This window comes from Schistocerca cancellata, chromosome 6 (genome assembly GCF_023864275.1).
Source record: "Schistocerca cancellata isolate TAMUIC-IGC-003103 chromosome 6, iqSchCanc2.1, whole genome shotgun sequence".
Classification (NCBI taxonomy): Eukaryota; Metazoa; Arthropoda; class Insecta; order Orthoptera; family Acrididae; genus Schistocerca; species Schistocerca cancellata.
Window position 1 is genome coordinate 352,190,287 of NC_064631.1, and position 14,975 is coordinate 352,205,261.

General features: G+C 42.8%; 1 pseudogene; it reads right to left on the reverse strand.

Moving 5' to 3' along the window:
• Positions 1-5,545: 5,545 nt before the first annotated feature.
• On the reverse strand, positions 5,546-5,663 carry LOC126089937 (5S ribosomal RNA; annotated as a pseudogene).
• Positions 5,664-14,975: the final 9,312 nt, after the last annotated feature.

Sequence of the window (14,975 nt, forward strand, 5' to 3'; positions counted from 1 at the left end):
TTCAAAGTGCCTCTATGTCTCGTAGACTCAAAGGGCCATTGTCTCCTCAGTGCTTTAAAATTCTGCCATGCATGTACCAGATTGTATAGCATACCGGTTCGCTCCGATACGTTCCATTCCGAAGGTATCTTTTTCTACTACCGTCATGAACGCGAGGACGCATTGCTATCTGATACGAATGTGAATGCGAGTAGATGTATGAGCAAGCCAATTTTGTTTCTATTTGAAAAGCTTCGCACTGCAGATACAAATACCTGGCGTGAATCGTCTTTTCGTCAGACTTATTTCCTTTCTACTTTCCTATTTTTAAACATTAACATATACCAGGAATTTTTTTTGTTTATTAGTCCTCTTACTGTTTTCCTGAGGCCGCCACGAATTCCTACCCTGTGACAACTTCTTTATTGCACGGTAGCACTTTCAGCCAACGGCCTCAATAAGTGTTTGGGTGTATTCCACACTCGGTCTTCCGCTTGTAAGCTCCCTGAAGCACCATGTAGTTAGTCCCTGATGTATTAACGCATATCCTAGCGCTTTGACCCTCCTTCCCGTCAGTATTTTCCAAACGTTGCTCTCATCTCCCATTATCCAATGAACCTCCTCATTTCCTATAAGTCCACTTCATTTTCAACACAACTTTTACACAGCTCACCATTCACTTCCATACAATGCTGCTCTTCAAAGGTACACTCTCAGAAATGTACTCCGCAAATTGAGGCCACTTTGTGTTACAAGAATATTTCTTTTGTTTCACGAATGAGCTCATTGCCTGTGCTAATTTTCTTTTTATGTCCTCCTTGTTACGTTCGTCATCTGTTACGTGGCTTCCAAGATAGCAGAATTCCTTCTCTTTCTCTAATTCATGGTCCTCAAGTTTATATGTAAGGAATATAGCCAATCATAGTTCTGCTACTGCTCGTTACTTTCGTGTTTCAGCGGTTAATTCAGGATAAAAGTTGGATGTTCATTAGATATTTCAGTAAATTTAACACGTCCTGCAGTTCTTCTTCAATTTTACTGAGAATATCAATCTCATAATAGTATCTTATCATTGACATCCGGCCGGCCGCGGTGGTCTAGCGGTTCTGGCGCTGCAGTCCGGAACCGCGAGACTACTGCGGTCGCAGGTTCGAATCCTGCCTCGGGCATGGGTGTGTGTGGTGTCCTTAGGTTAGTTAGGTTTAAGTAGTTCTAAGGTCTAGGGGACTTATGACCTAAGATGTTGAGTCCCATAGTGCTCAGAGCCATTTGAACCATTGACATCCTTTCACCATGAAATTTAATCACATATCTACTTACATATCCGTTGTTGCTTCTTCGGTGCATATAATGAAGAGTAGGGGCGACATGGACCTAGAGCATAGTGTACCTGGGAGCACATGATGTCTTTTTGTCAGCTCTTCAATCTAGTAACTTACTTTAGAAGCACGTGAAGAAGGGAGAGCTAGGGACCGCCATAAGCAGTTTTCGCCATTTCTTATAATTTTTGTGGTTGCTAGACATGAGTTTGCGCGTCTTCAGTCACACAGTTTTATAGCAAGTAACAAGCTACATAACATTTAAAACTATTTGTACAACGCGTTTACGGTAAAGGCATATTTCGTCGGTCGTGCACCATCTCATACCTCGAAACATATGAAGGCTGTTTTCTATGGAACATAAAATATTTGGAAATTAACTGAGTTTCTATAATGCCTTAACGATTTAACCTGATTTGAAACCTGAAATATGTGTTACTTTACGAATCTGTATAACTTTTCACGAGTTTATGATAATACTTAGGTTTAATTTAATTTAATTTACTGATCATAGGTGTGTAACAGAGTAATTATGTAATAGATAGAAGACTAAGTATGTTACTGGCTAGATATTTGCCGATTGCAATGCTTCTACATTCCAAACGACTATTTGCACCTAGGTACACGATCAAGGTGTACCTTGGAGCATGTTCCTATATTTGGATAAACCTTAATTTTTCGGAGAAATTTTAGTAATTTCAGAAAATCCTGCAGGTCATCAAAAGTAAATAACATCATTAAAAATGCGACAAGAAAATATATTAAATCTCTGTTACAGGGCTGACTAGAGGCGAAAGTCTGAAATGTGTTCAAATGGCTCTAAGCACTATGGGACTTAACATCTGAGGCCATCAGTCCCCTAGACTTAGAACTACTTAAACCTAACTAAGACATCACACACATCCATGGCCGAGGATGGATTCGAAACTGCGACCGTAGCAGCAGCGCGGGTCCGGATTGGAGCGCCTAGAGCCGCCCGGCAACAGCGGCAGACCTGAAATGTATCATACGAAATAACGACGCCCCCCCCCCCCCCCGCTAACGTGAGAAAAGGCGAATCCCTGTCTTGTACACATTCTAATCTGAGGTGAGTAATTAGCGTTATGTGTCAGAAATGTTCTCGTGTAATGTACTAAATTACAATGGCACAATTTGAGCTAATTATCATCTAACCTTTCAATTCCCTGTTGTATTTTGAAAATGCAACAGGTTTCATATTAATGTGAACGTTTTCCGGCAGGCTGCGTGCATCGCATTCCACGTATAGTAAGGCGCCTTACATAGATTTTATGTTAACAGTAGCAGTAAAAATGTGGACCTGAATGGAAAAAAAGAAATTTACTTAGTTTGCAGTTATCATGGACTGCGAAGAAAGCATACTGGGAAAATGACTATTATGCACTTTGCCGATGTCCCTTTTCGAAAGGAGCTCAGTACACCGTGTCAGCACAAAATTCATAGATCGGAGTCCGCCTGCTTAGCTGCATGGGAACATGCTTGCCTTCTACGCAGCGGACCCGGGCTCGATTCCCGACCGGGACTGGTTGTTATGTTGTCCTCGTCATTATTTCATCCTCATCACCTGAACGCGAGTCATCCAATGTGCCGTCGACTGCAATAAGACTCGCACTTGGCGGCCGAACTATAGGAAGTGACGGGTAATATAGAATATGTACAAGAGCCAAAAGGGAATAATAAGAGTGGACGACCAAGAACGGAGTGTTCGGATTAAAAAGGGTGTAAGACAGTGATGGAGTCTTTCGCCTCTATCGTTTAATCTGTATATCGAAGAAGCGATAATGTAAGTAAAAGAAAGGTTCAGGATTTGAATTAAAAATCAAGGTGAAAGGATATCAATGATGCGATTCGCTGATGACATTGCTATTCTGAGTGACAGTGAAGAAGAATTGTATAGTATAGTATTGTATTGAACAATGGAACTTGAAACGAGGCAGAGGATTCGTACCCGCCGTAGCCGTCAGTGGGTCACAATACAACAACGGGCTACAGCAATCCCCTCACTCCCTCACTCAACCGCCACCCCACACCCGAATACAGGGTTATTATGCGGTTCGGCTTCCCGCGGACCTCCAACCACCCCCATCCTCCGTCCCTCCGTGAACGTCCCACACCAGACGAGTGTAGCCCCAAATGTTTGCGTGATGGAGTAATTATGGTGTACGCTTACGTGGAGACAGTGTTTGCGCAGGAATCGCCGACATAGTGTAACCTAGGTGGAATATGGGGAACCAGCCCACATTCGCCAAGGCAAATGGAAAACCTTAAAAACCATCCACAGACTGGCCAGCACACCGGACCTCGACACTAATCCGCCGGGCGGATTCGAACCGGGTACCGGCACGCCTTCCTGCTCGGGAAGCAGCGCGTTAGATCGCACGGCTAACCGTTCGGGCTGAAGAAGAATTACTTGATAAGCTCCACCGAATGAACAGTCCATTAAGTACAGAACATGGATTGAGAGTAAATGTAAGAGAGACGAAAGTAATGATAAATAGCAGAAATGAAAACAGCGAGAAACTTAACATCGGGATTGATCGTCACGAAGTAGTTGAAGTAAAGGAATTCTACTGTCTAGCAGCAAACTAACCAATGACGGACGTAGCAAGAAGGACAGCAAAAGCAGATTAACACTGGCAAAAACGGCGTTCCTTGCCAAGAGTAGTCTAATGGTATCTAACATTTGCGAGAATGGACATTTGGAGCACAGCATTGTACGGTAACAAAACATAGACGGCGGGAAAACCCGGAACAGAAGAGAATCGAAGCATTTGAGATTCTGTGCTACAGACGAATGTTGAAAATTAGGTAGATTGGTAAGGTAAGTAATGAAGAGGTTCCGAGCAGAATCGGAGAGGAAAGGAATACGTGAGAAACACTGAGAAAGATAATGGACAGGATGGTAGGACATCTTTTAAGACATCATATAATGATTTCCATGTACTAGAGGCAGTTGTAGAGAGCATAAACTGTAGAGAAAGACAGAGATTCGAACACATCGAGCACATAACTGAGGACGTAGCTCGCAAGTCCTACTTTAGGATGAAGAGGCTGGCACAGGTGAGGAATTCGTGTCGCGTCTCATCAAACTTATGACTCAAAAAAGGAAGAACGGTTGCAGGCAGACTTGTTCATTTACATTTTACCCATTATGCACAGCAGCACATAGGAGCAGGTAAGCTTTTGTAAAAATAATGTATCCTTCGTGGAAAGTATTTTTAAGTACATTCTCTGAGGTTTTACCCGACCGGAGGTCCTAGTCAGACGACATTTACATTTATTTAATGGTGCGTATGTGAATATTCTGTAGCACCAACTCTTGTGATTAAATCACGATAACTGACTCAGCGCCACTAAATAAACACGTCACCGATGCTGACAGCATTACTGGGCACCTCTCCACTCCTCTCCTGCTCGTTCCTCTTCCTCTGTTCCCTGTCTCCTGCATTGCCGTCCACAGTCGCCTCGCTCGCGTGATCCGGTAACTTCGTTAGCCTCCGTTTCGCATTTCCTTCGCAGTTCCCGTGGGAGCTTAATTCAGTTGCGTATATAGTACGGAAGATGGAACACAATTTGCACTCGAAAGCTACTGCCACAGTTCCTCTTCGCTGAGACCTTCCACAAATCGAGAGAACTTCCCGCATGCAAGATTCTTTGATATAAAAATCAAGCATACAAGACGGCTGAAACCACTATGTTCTATTTTCTCGGTATACATACAGATTGTAACGGTTACATACGCCGATATTTTTATATTACGCAATAGTGTTGGTTGCGTTTGCTTATGTCAGAGCACACATCGCGTAATTTACTACATGATGCTATTTTCAGGGACGTAACTGCACCACTAAAAGGACTACGCCTGCAGTCTAAACTAATTATTATGCGTCCACATGTTCACATTTCAATACCTGATGTGCTAGCCAGCGGGGAACAAGCATTAATCGCATGCTCTTGCCTTTTATACTTAGAGGTACTAACCAACCTAAAGCTTGCTACTCCCAATTAAAAAACTAAAACGAAACTCCTCCCGAACAGGCCATGGCCTAACGGTACCGACCGGCCGCTGCCTCATCCTCAGGCCAGGGGCGTCGCTGGATGCGGATATAGAGGGACGTGTGGTCAGCACACCGCTCTCCCGGCCATATGTCAGTTTCCGAGACCGGAGCCGCTACTTCCCAATCACGTAGCTTCTCAGTTTGCCTCACAAGGGCTGAGTGCACTCCGCTTGCCAACAGCGCTCGACAGACCGGATGGTCACCCATCCAAGTGCTAGCCCAGCCCGACAGCGCTTAACTTCGGTGATCTGACAAGAACCGGTGCTACCATTGCGGCAAGGCCGTCGGCATAGTACTCCCAATACTTACATTTATTAGTCGGCAAATGGTTTAAATATTGATGCAATCTTGTTCGTTACAATGCACTTAGTCACCAATGAAACACTTAAACCGCTTATTTCGGCCAAAAGCGTTAAATTTATTAGGTTTGCAGTTTTTACTTGCAGATGAGTGGTGCAAAGTTGTTACTTGCAGCAAAATATGTCACTCACAAGCGCTGTTGGGGTGAATGTGTGGCAATAAATGAGTGTGGACAACACTTTGACCAAATACAAACCTAAAAAGTCCTCCTTCTGATGTCTTTTGTTTCTAATCGGTGACTCTACTACAGTCAATTCCTAAGTAAAGGATCTCGGCAGAATCATGATGTATTAGAGTATTTTAACGCCAGAAACATACACTATCCGAGAGTGGAACGACAATTATTTGTTCACTCATAAATAATTGAATTAGAGATGGCTAGGCAAATGGAATACTTCAGTCTGCCGCGTGACTGTAAAGGTGACAGATTTTGTTATGACAGTGGATGTTACAAGTAGGAAAATGACGGACACGCGATGTCGACACATTTGGTTTGGTCGCGGTCAGATCGTAGTGGCCCAATGTGCGAAAAGCTCCGTGTGTGAGATCGTACAAACACTGAACTTTTTAATATCTCTTGTAAAAGTGGTATCATGAGTACTTTGATTCGGAGAATACCTCGACAGCTTAATTCCACTGCCACGGCTTACAATATAGTTGTCAAGTGCTTCCGTCGGCTCTCGAGTATTGCAACAACGGCTAGAGAGGCCACAGTGTCGTAAACGAATCAGCATATTTGTGCTGGATAACGACTGTCGTTGAGCAGCCATACCATATAGAACAATCCAGTGATGTGGTGGGCATTTAACACCGCTCCACCATGTATCTCTGCTCACAACACATTAAACGGATAGTAGACATAAAATCGCTGTCCGTCTCGAAGCTTCTATTCAGTCACTTATTGCTCAGTCTGGTGAGGCAAGAGAAGACAGTGTAGGTAGGGCTGAAATTTAAAATTTCGCTTTACATAAATCATTCACGCTCCTTCGAAAAGACTACTATCGTTTGATCGCCAGCTATGACAGGTAGAATCGCTGTCAGAGTGAAATAATTTGGTCCAAGTTCAGTGTTATTACCAGACCCGGGAGAATATAAAACGGGTATGAACAGAGTCAGATATTGACTGATTCCTGTGAATGAAGGACACTGCTATGACACGGCGTTTTAAAAGGGAACTTTATGAGTCTCTGTTTGGCCGGCTGGTCGAATCGTGCAAGAGCGAAATTTACGATGTATTCAGGTAAGACAGCGGCCACATGTTAGACTCTGTGGGCACATGAGGGTAGGAATGCTCATCGTCAAGTTCCCGTGCTACCACGTCTGATCACCTCATATTAGGATCACACTATTTGTACGAACCACATGTAACGCCCTCACGTCTACACCTGGTGTCCAAGAGCCAAAATCTTTACAGTGTAATTGTGTTTTCCCCTACCCCACTAAAATTGAGGTTCATCCAGTGTTAAACGACACGTCCGGATGGAATGCGAACTCCATTTAATAGAGAATACTCTTTGTCATTGGACCAAAATCTAAATTGCGTTTATCTCTCTCCAAGGACAAAGTTCAAAGTGAAGAGATGGTAAAGAAATGCAGCGGGAAAATTAAAAAGCCTACGGAATAGATCCTCAGGTACGCATGTGGCTCCAAGATTTTTTTAAAAAAAGTGAAATGAAGTACGTTGTCCTGGACGGTGAGTGTAAATCAGGAACCAGCGTGTTATCAGGAGTGCACCCGGGAAGTATGACAGGATCACACTTTTTCTTTTCATACATAAACAGTCTGACGGATAGGTTGAACGGGAATCTGTGACTGTATGAAGATAACCCTACAGTCTGCAGAGAAGTGTCGTCGTTGAGTGATTGCTGGAGGATACAGTACGGCTTGAACTGACTTTCTATTTGGTGTGATGAACAGCTTGCTCTAAATGTGTAAAAATGTAAGTCGAAGTAGACGCATGGGAAAAACGGTCCTATAATGTTCCTTTTTAGAGTATTAGAGGTGTGCTTCTAGACACAGTCAGCCTATTAAATATCTTGGCGTAACGTTGCAAGGTGGTTTGAAATTGTAGGAGCAAGTACGCTCGGTTGTAGGGGAAGCGAATGGTCTATTTCGATTCATAAGCATAATTCTATGTAAGCGTAGCTTATCGTTAAATCATACCGCGCACAGTACACTTGTTCTCGCCCATTCATGAGTACTGCTCAAGTATTTGGGAACCCCCATGTCGGTTTGAAGTAGTGGTTCCCAATCTCGAATGCTCACCCACCTGGAGATGGGGGGGGGGAGGGGAGATTTATAATGTGGTGGTGGCGGGAGGGGGGGCAGGGGGAGGAGCTAAGAAGGAAACAGAACCGTGCGGCCAGACAAGTCAAAAATCATATATTCTTGTTACAGTTAGCGAGTGAGTTTTTGTACAGCTAGCATCATCAGCTTTCACTCACGCATAACCAAGTTACTGCTGGCACTATACCTCCTTCAGTTGCATGCACTCTGCATTATTAATAAGATTGTATGATGAATGTCAAGTATGAACTCACATTTATTGAAAAGGGCAATGTCCAACAGCCACAGTGTGCTGTGTGTTATAATGTCCTTGGTAACGACTTACTGCGGCCTCAGCGTCTGGAATTTCATATAATAACAGCTTATTCGGCTTCGGCAAACAGACGAAGAGTTTTTCTAGGAAAAGAAGTTGTTTAATTCACGTGAAACTGGACATTACGGGCTTCTTTTAGCAGGAAAGTTAAAAAGTTAATGGCCGGCCGTGGTAGCCAAGCGGTTAAAGGCACTACAGTCTGGAACCGCGCGGCCGCTACGGTCGCAGGTTCGAATCCTGCCTTGGGCATGGATGTGTGTGATGTCCTTAGGTTAGTTAGGTTTAAGAAGTTCTAAGTTCTAGGGGGCTGATGACCACAGAAGTTAAGTCCCATAGTGCTCAGAGCCATTAAATAGTTAATGAAGTATTATATAAAACTCATCTCTTAATAGAAAAGAACCAGAAAACCTCATATCATAGGTGTTAATCAATCCTTCCATTCTTAAAGTCACCAGCATTATGTTTGGAGAATTTAGACGGCGAAAAATGGACAAGATACCTCTTTCAAACAACAGTGTGCAACATAGGATCGTATAAATGGCCCTGAATGTGAAAGAACAACCAGTTAAAAAGCTGAAAATATCTCCATTTTTTGCCTTTCTGAGTGACGAATCTACTGATATAGCTCTACAATATCTCTTTGTATTGTAGTATATTGCTGATTTGTGAATGAGAAGAAAAGTGTTATTGCTATCTAAAGACTTGGAAACAACGTCAAAGGGCTCTGATGTATTTTCTGGTGTTTATGAATTTTTAGTTTAAAACACTCTCTTGGAGCAGAGTCATGGGAATCAGTACCGATGGAGCACTAGCTACTTTAGGTTCACGTTCTGGCTTCCTACTTAGTGCCGAAGAAAAGGTATCTTATCTTAGCAGCTCTCAGTCTATGATCTACATACAAGCCCATAGTTTCTAAAACTTTACCAGAGCAACTGAAAAATACACTGACAATGGCTGCCAGTGTCCTTGGTAAAATTAAGTCATGTGCTGTGAATACTCCTTTCTCTCGAGTCATGTACAGTGATCTCAAGGCTGAACACCAATCTTTGATCTTTCATGCACAAGTGCCGTGACTTTTGAGTGGTAGTATGCTTAGCAGGCTGTATGAATGGAAATAAAATGTGGAACTTCTTTTGTGTCAAGGAAAAGCTGAGATTCATCATTCACTAGCTGATAACAGCTGCATTTTTTCCGTAGCACAGTCTACAGGCTTCTTTGGAATCATGAATAATCTGAATTTGAAACTTCAATGTCGAAACACGACAATAATGAATGCCAGTGATGCCATAAAAGGTTCGTCTTGGAACAAACAGAGCTGTGGAAGCATCACCTGGATGCTTCAACTTTATCTCATTTTCTCATTTTCATGAGCTTCTAAATAGGCAAAAGTGCGATGTAAATGAGTGGAGACGTATCAGCAGTGAACAACTGGAATGGCTGGTAAGAGATTTAAAACTCTCTTCCGAAGAGAGACACTTCAAACTGTAATATCCTCGTTTTCCGGAAGAGTGACAGTGCAAATTAGCAATTGATGAGCATGGATGACTGATGGAATTAGAGGATGGAACTGAACTGAAATGTTATTCGAACGCTGAAGAACAGTGGCAACAAATGGCGTTGGAAGAATTTTGGGTCTCTCTCCTTCATTTTTATCCAGGAGTGGTAAAGGAAGTCTTAAAGGTCCACGTACGATTCTCATTTATACACCAATGTGAGACCGGATGCTCTACACTGGCCGTCACGAAAAGGAAATACCGCAGTGGTCTGAACGTGGGGATTGACTTTAGATGCACTATAATTGGTCTGAAACCAAACATGCTCGTACTCATTAAATAAAAGCCGTTTCAACGATCTCATTGGTATTCTGAATTTTCTCATGACTTTCATCACATACGTTAATGTTAGAAGTGAAAAGCGTTGTTCAAGTGAAAACAATACCATTAGGTATTTATGTAAGAAATGAAAATATTTCTATTTCGACTACCAAGTCTGTTGAAACACTATAATTTTCTATTAGTCTGAAAAAAGCAAAGTGAGGATTGAACATTACAGCCAAATAAAATTTTTCGAAAGAGAAAAAAATAGGCAAATAAAATTAGTAAACATATTGGGGCTTGAGACATCCTGGGGTTACAGTAAGGGGCATCAGGTAGAAAAGGTTGGGAACCACTACGTCGTAGAAAGACATCGAAGCATTCAAAGACGTTCTGTTAGATTTTTTACTCGTAGGTTCAAACAACAAGGGATTATTACGGAAATTCTCCGCGAACTTTAATGGGAATCCCTGGAAGGAAGAAAAAATGTTGGACGTGTTTGGAATAGTTGCCTTTACCATTGACTACTGAACATTCTACTGTATACACAGCGTAAGGTCTACCAATACATGATAGGAAAAACCGAGATTTGTACGGAAGCAAACATACAGTATCTTATGTCTAGCTTCATTTGCTAGTGTGAAAGTTGCATTTTCGTCTGGTGTTTAATTTTTTGCTTACTACATATCGTTTTTCTTAAATCGTGACATTTATCGTTGCAATATTTAGAGTGCTTCTACTAAGGACAGCAATGAGTGATCGGAAAAACTCTTTTGAGAAATTTCTATGCTTCACACTACGATATTTCGGATCTTTTGCAGGTATGTTTGGCCTTCAGCCAGTGGGGAGTCTTCGTGGATTCGAAACCACAACCTCCTCCTTCTTCGAATGTGCTTTCGCCATTCTGTTTCCTGGTTCTGTTCTCCATGGAGCTAATTTGCACTGTCACTCTTCTAGTTTGAGAGGTGGTCTGGCTTTACTTACTATGTGTTCAGGCTTTCTGATATTTTCTTAAATGGAACTTGATTGTAGGAGCGAACATTATCTTTTCATCTCATCGTGCTGTGGATCTGAGTTACCATCCTTTATTGAATCTAAAAAAAAAAAAAAAAAAAAAAAAAAAACCTGTTGTTGTCGTTTTAAAAATTGTGTATTAAGAACATCCATTCTAAGGAGAAGAAAACCGACACATCAAAAAAGATTTATCTAAACCGGCCCCAAATTGATATCCGGACATTTTCAACGTAAAGTGTAAAACTGTAAACTCTGGCGGCCGATGGATGAATGTGTGATACTGTAATGCAATTTCAGCGCGGAGCTGGCAGTAATAGCAAACAGGAGATATATCGATGCAACGGCATAAAATCTGTGCGAATTTCATCCCATATTCTCAGTTGGACATTACCTATGCCTCGTACACAGGCGCGCGAACAATGTGCGCAGTTAGCACTTGAAAGAGAACATATGCTTGGAGTAATCGGCGAATCGCTTGACATTTAAATAGGAGCGATGCCGTTATTTTAGCAGGAATGAGTGAACCATGGGCCAAAACAGCGTCAAGACGTAAGCGGTCCACCTAGAGAGACGACAGAACGTCGGGACCAAGTTATCGTCAGAGAGGCGCCCAGAGAAACCGATTCCTCAATATGATTGATTCGGCGTGCAATTGGTACTTCAGGATAACAAGGACCACTAATGGCGACTCACAGAAAATGGATGCCGATTACCACTGTCCTCTGCACACCAATAAATGCGTTTGCAGTGATGTCGTGCACATTCGGCGTAGAATCGCATTGACTGGAGTATAATTTCCTCCAGTAGTGAGTCCCGCTTCGAAATGCCCACCGACGACCTACGACGACGTGTCTGGATACGCCCCAGACCTGAGTGTTGCCCCCCATACAGCTTGACAACCACAAGTCATTATATGAGGTGGCATTTCATTTCATAGCCTTTGGTGGCCATCCACTGCACCCTTCCAGCACAGCGGTACGTTGACGATATTCTACACTTCGTTTGATTGCCCATGATGGCAAGCTATCCCGGGCTTACATTTCATTAAGATAACGTGCGTCCGCAAACGGCGAGGGTTTCTACTGATTCTCTTCGTGCTGGACAAAGCCTGTCTTGGCCAGAGAGGTCGCCGGATTGGCAGAGCCCCCCCTACCAGCTAGAGATTTTGACGGTCTAACGCTCTAGTTGGACAGAACTTGGCATTATATCCCTCGGGATGACAGCTAACAACTCGATCAATCAGTGCCAAGCTGAATAACTGCTTGCATAAGGACCAGAGGCGGACCAACGCGTCTTTGTTTTGCTCAATTTGTGAAATTCTTTCTCTTGATAAATTTTATCAGTTTTTTTCTGAAAATGTGATCATCTCAAATGTATTGGCAGATTGAAACTCTCTGCCGGACAGAGAGTCGAACTTCGTATCTTTGCCTATTGCGAGCAAGTGCTTTACCGACTGAGCTATCCTAGAAAAACTCAGAGCTTTACTTCCACCTGTACCTCATCTCGTACCTTCCAAACATTTGTTTACCGGTACAAGCACATCAAATCTACCGATCTCATCTGACCCATTCGAACAGTTCCTTGGCGGTGCGTCCTATTTTCCTTTGTATTTGCGTCTTCAATTGCGAACATCTGGAGGATTATGGTCAGCGCCCTCCTACCAGTTCGAGATTTTTACCATCGAATCTCCCAGTTGGACAGAATCTTGCACGTTATAGTTCAGGAGGACAACTAACAACACTATCAATCAGTACCAAACTGAATAACTACCTGCATAAGGTCCAGAGGTTGATCGAGGAGTTACTGACTTGCTCAATTTGTGAAGCAGTTTCTCTTGAAAACTCATCAAATATTTCTGACATTGTAATCATCTCTTTGTCTGCACATGTGCAAAAATGTGCATCTTGCATCGCATCTACCGACTTCCGTCTCATTCGGATAATTAATTCTTGTTTTCCTTTTTTCTTTTTTTTCTTTTTTTTAACTCGCGGTGTATACCGGTAACAATGTAGAATATCTCTTTTCACCTACTTTACATTTGTTTCTGACAAAATTGAGACATCAGCGTTAAGAAAAATGGTCCATCCTTAAAACTAATTTCAGGACATGTCTGTGACTCACTCCCAAACACATAACTTCCATCATAGTTTGTTATTTCAGAGCAAAACTTTCGAGCAGTCATTATAAAGGTGGCGGCGTCAGAAATGCTGATTAGACTTTGTAATAGCGTTGATGGTATGAATCATTCCTACTGTCCAGATTGCCAGCCTTGCAAATTTGGGCACACAGGGTCTTTCCCCGCCACGGAAGATAGGCGACGTCCGGACCAATCAGTACTTGTATGGGTGATTGCTTGAAAACACCAGGTACCGTCGGCGTCAGGGATACGAAAATCGCTGGAGTTGTTACAACTGAAGGACTTGAACCAGTCCGTTGGACCATATGAAATTATGGTTGTTACTAGCCGGGACGGCTGCGTCAGCCTTGAATGGCGTGCAAGGGAACTACTGTATGTGCTTGGATCTTCCAATAGTCGAGGACGCCCATTAAGTAATAACATTCTCTATTCACCATCGTTTCCATACATGAGGTCGATGCCTGCATCCCGGTGGCAGGTGTTGTCACTGAGGAAGAAAACAGGCCAGCAGCACTCGCGGTCTTCCGGCTGTGTGTGTGTACGCTCTGCCTCTCGGGTGATACCACAGCAGCAAGTAAAGTGGCCTTGCAGACGCAAAGAAGGCCCGAGCAGCCTGAGAGTTTAAGTTGGAGCTCCAGATAGCCGGCCAGCCGTACAAATGCCCTGCAATTAACCCAGAATCCTTGTAGTTCCTCACAGAAATGCAGGACAATAGCGATCGCGGACGTTTGCGGTGGGCAAGGTTTCGAGGACATTTGCGGCTATCCGCTTCCCCAGGCAGTTTGGGCAGCGATCCCTCAGGCAAGGGATGCCCTCACTCGTACCGATTTCTAGCCACCGTCTCCCCATATTACCCGGACAGCACGTATGGGGCCTCATTCTTCGTCATACTGGCTTCCTGTAATCATATTGACAAATGAAAATACTGAGATAATTATTGATGTTGCTCCATTACATAGATGAATTTTGGATACGGTAGCTGCATGTAATACCAATACATTTCCAGCTACCGTTACATTGTACCGAAATATACAGCTTCTTTCGAATATTCGTAAATCGAAGTATTTAAAACTTTTGGGAAACGAAAGAAGTACCATCTACTATGACAAAATGCGAGTAGTTCTCCAAGGATAAATATAGCCCCATACTCCCTCCATCTGTACATTACAGTAGCTTCTTTCCAAACTTACTGACTGTGACAGGAACAGCCCATCACAATTAGATGAACAGGAATGGAACGATGGAAAACGAATGCGAATGTTCGCTGATCATTTAGAACCCTGCGTTTGGCGTTGTTTTAATGCTATGACTGAAAATCCTAAAAAAAATAATGATAGAATGTATCGGTTTGTGAATGGTTGAAAAAAGGAACGCCCGACTACACCATGTGATTTACTCATAAAATCTAATCTCCCTTGTGGCCAGAAATTCATTAGTAATGTGTAGCTGAACAACGTAGAAATCAGAAAGAAAAATATGGCCACTAAATAGGAAATTGTAGCTGAAAAACGTTAGATATAACTGTAATTTCTGCTGACTAGAGAGTCATTTGAGCGATGTTTAACGTTGGCTTCTGTCACGCCAAATCCCACTGTTCTCCGATTAAACGCTAGTGGCTCTAGCTGCAACCAGCTAGTTTCATCAATAAGCAATTTAAGGATACTGTTGCAAGGCCTG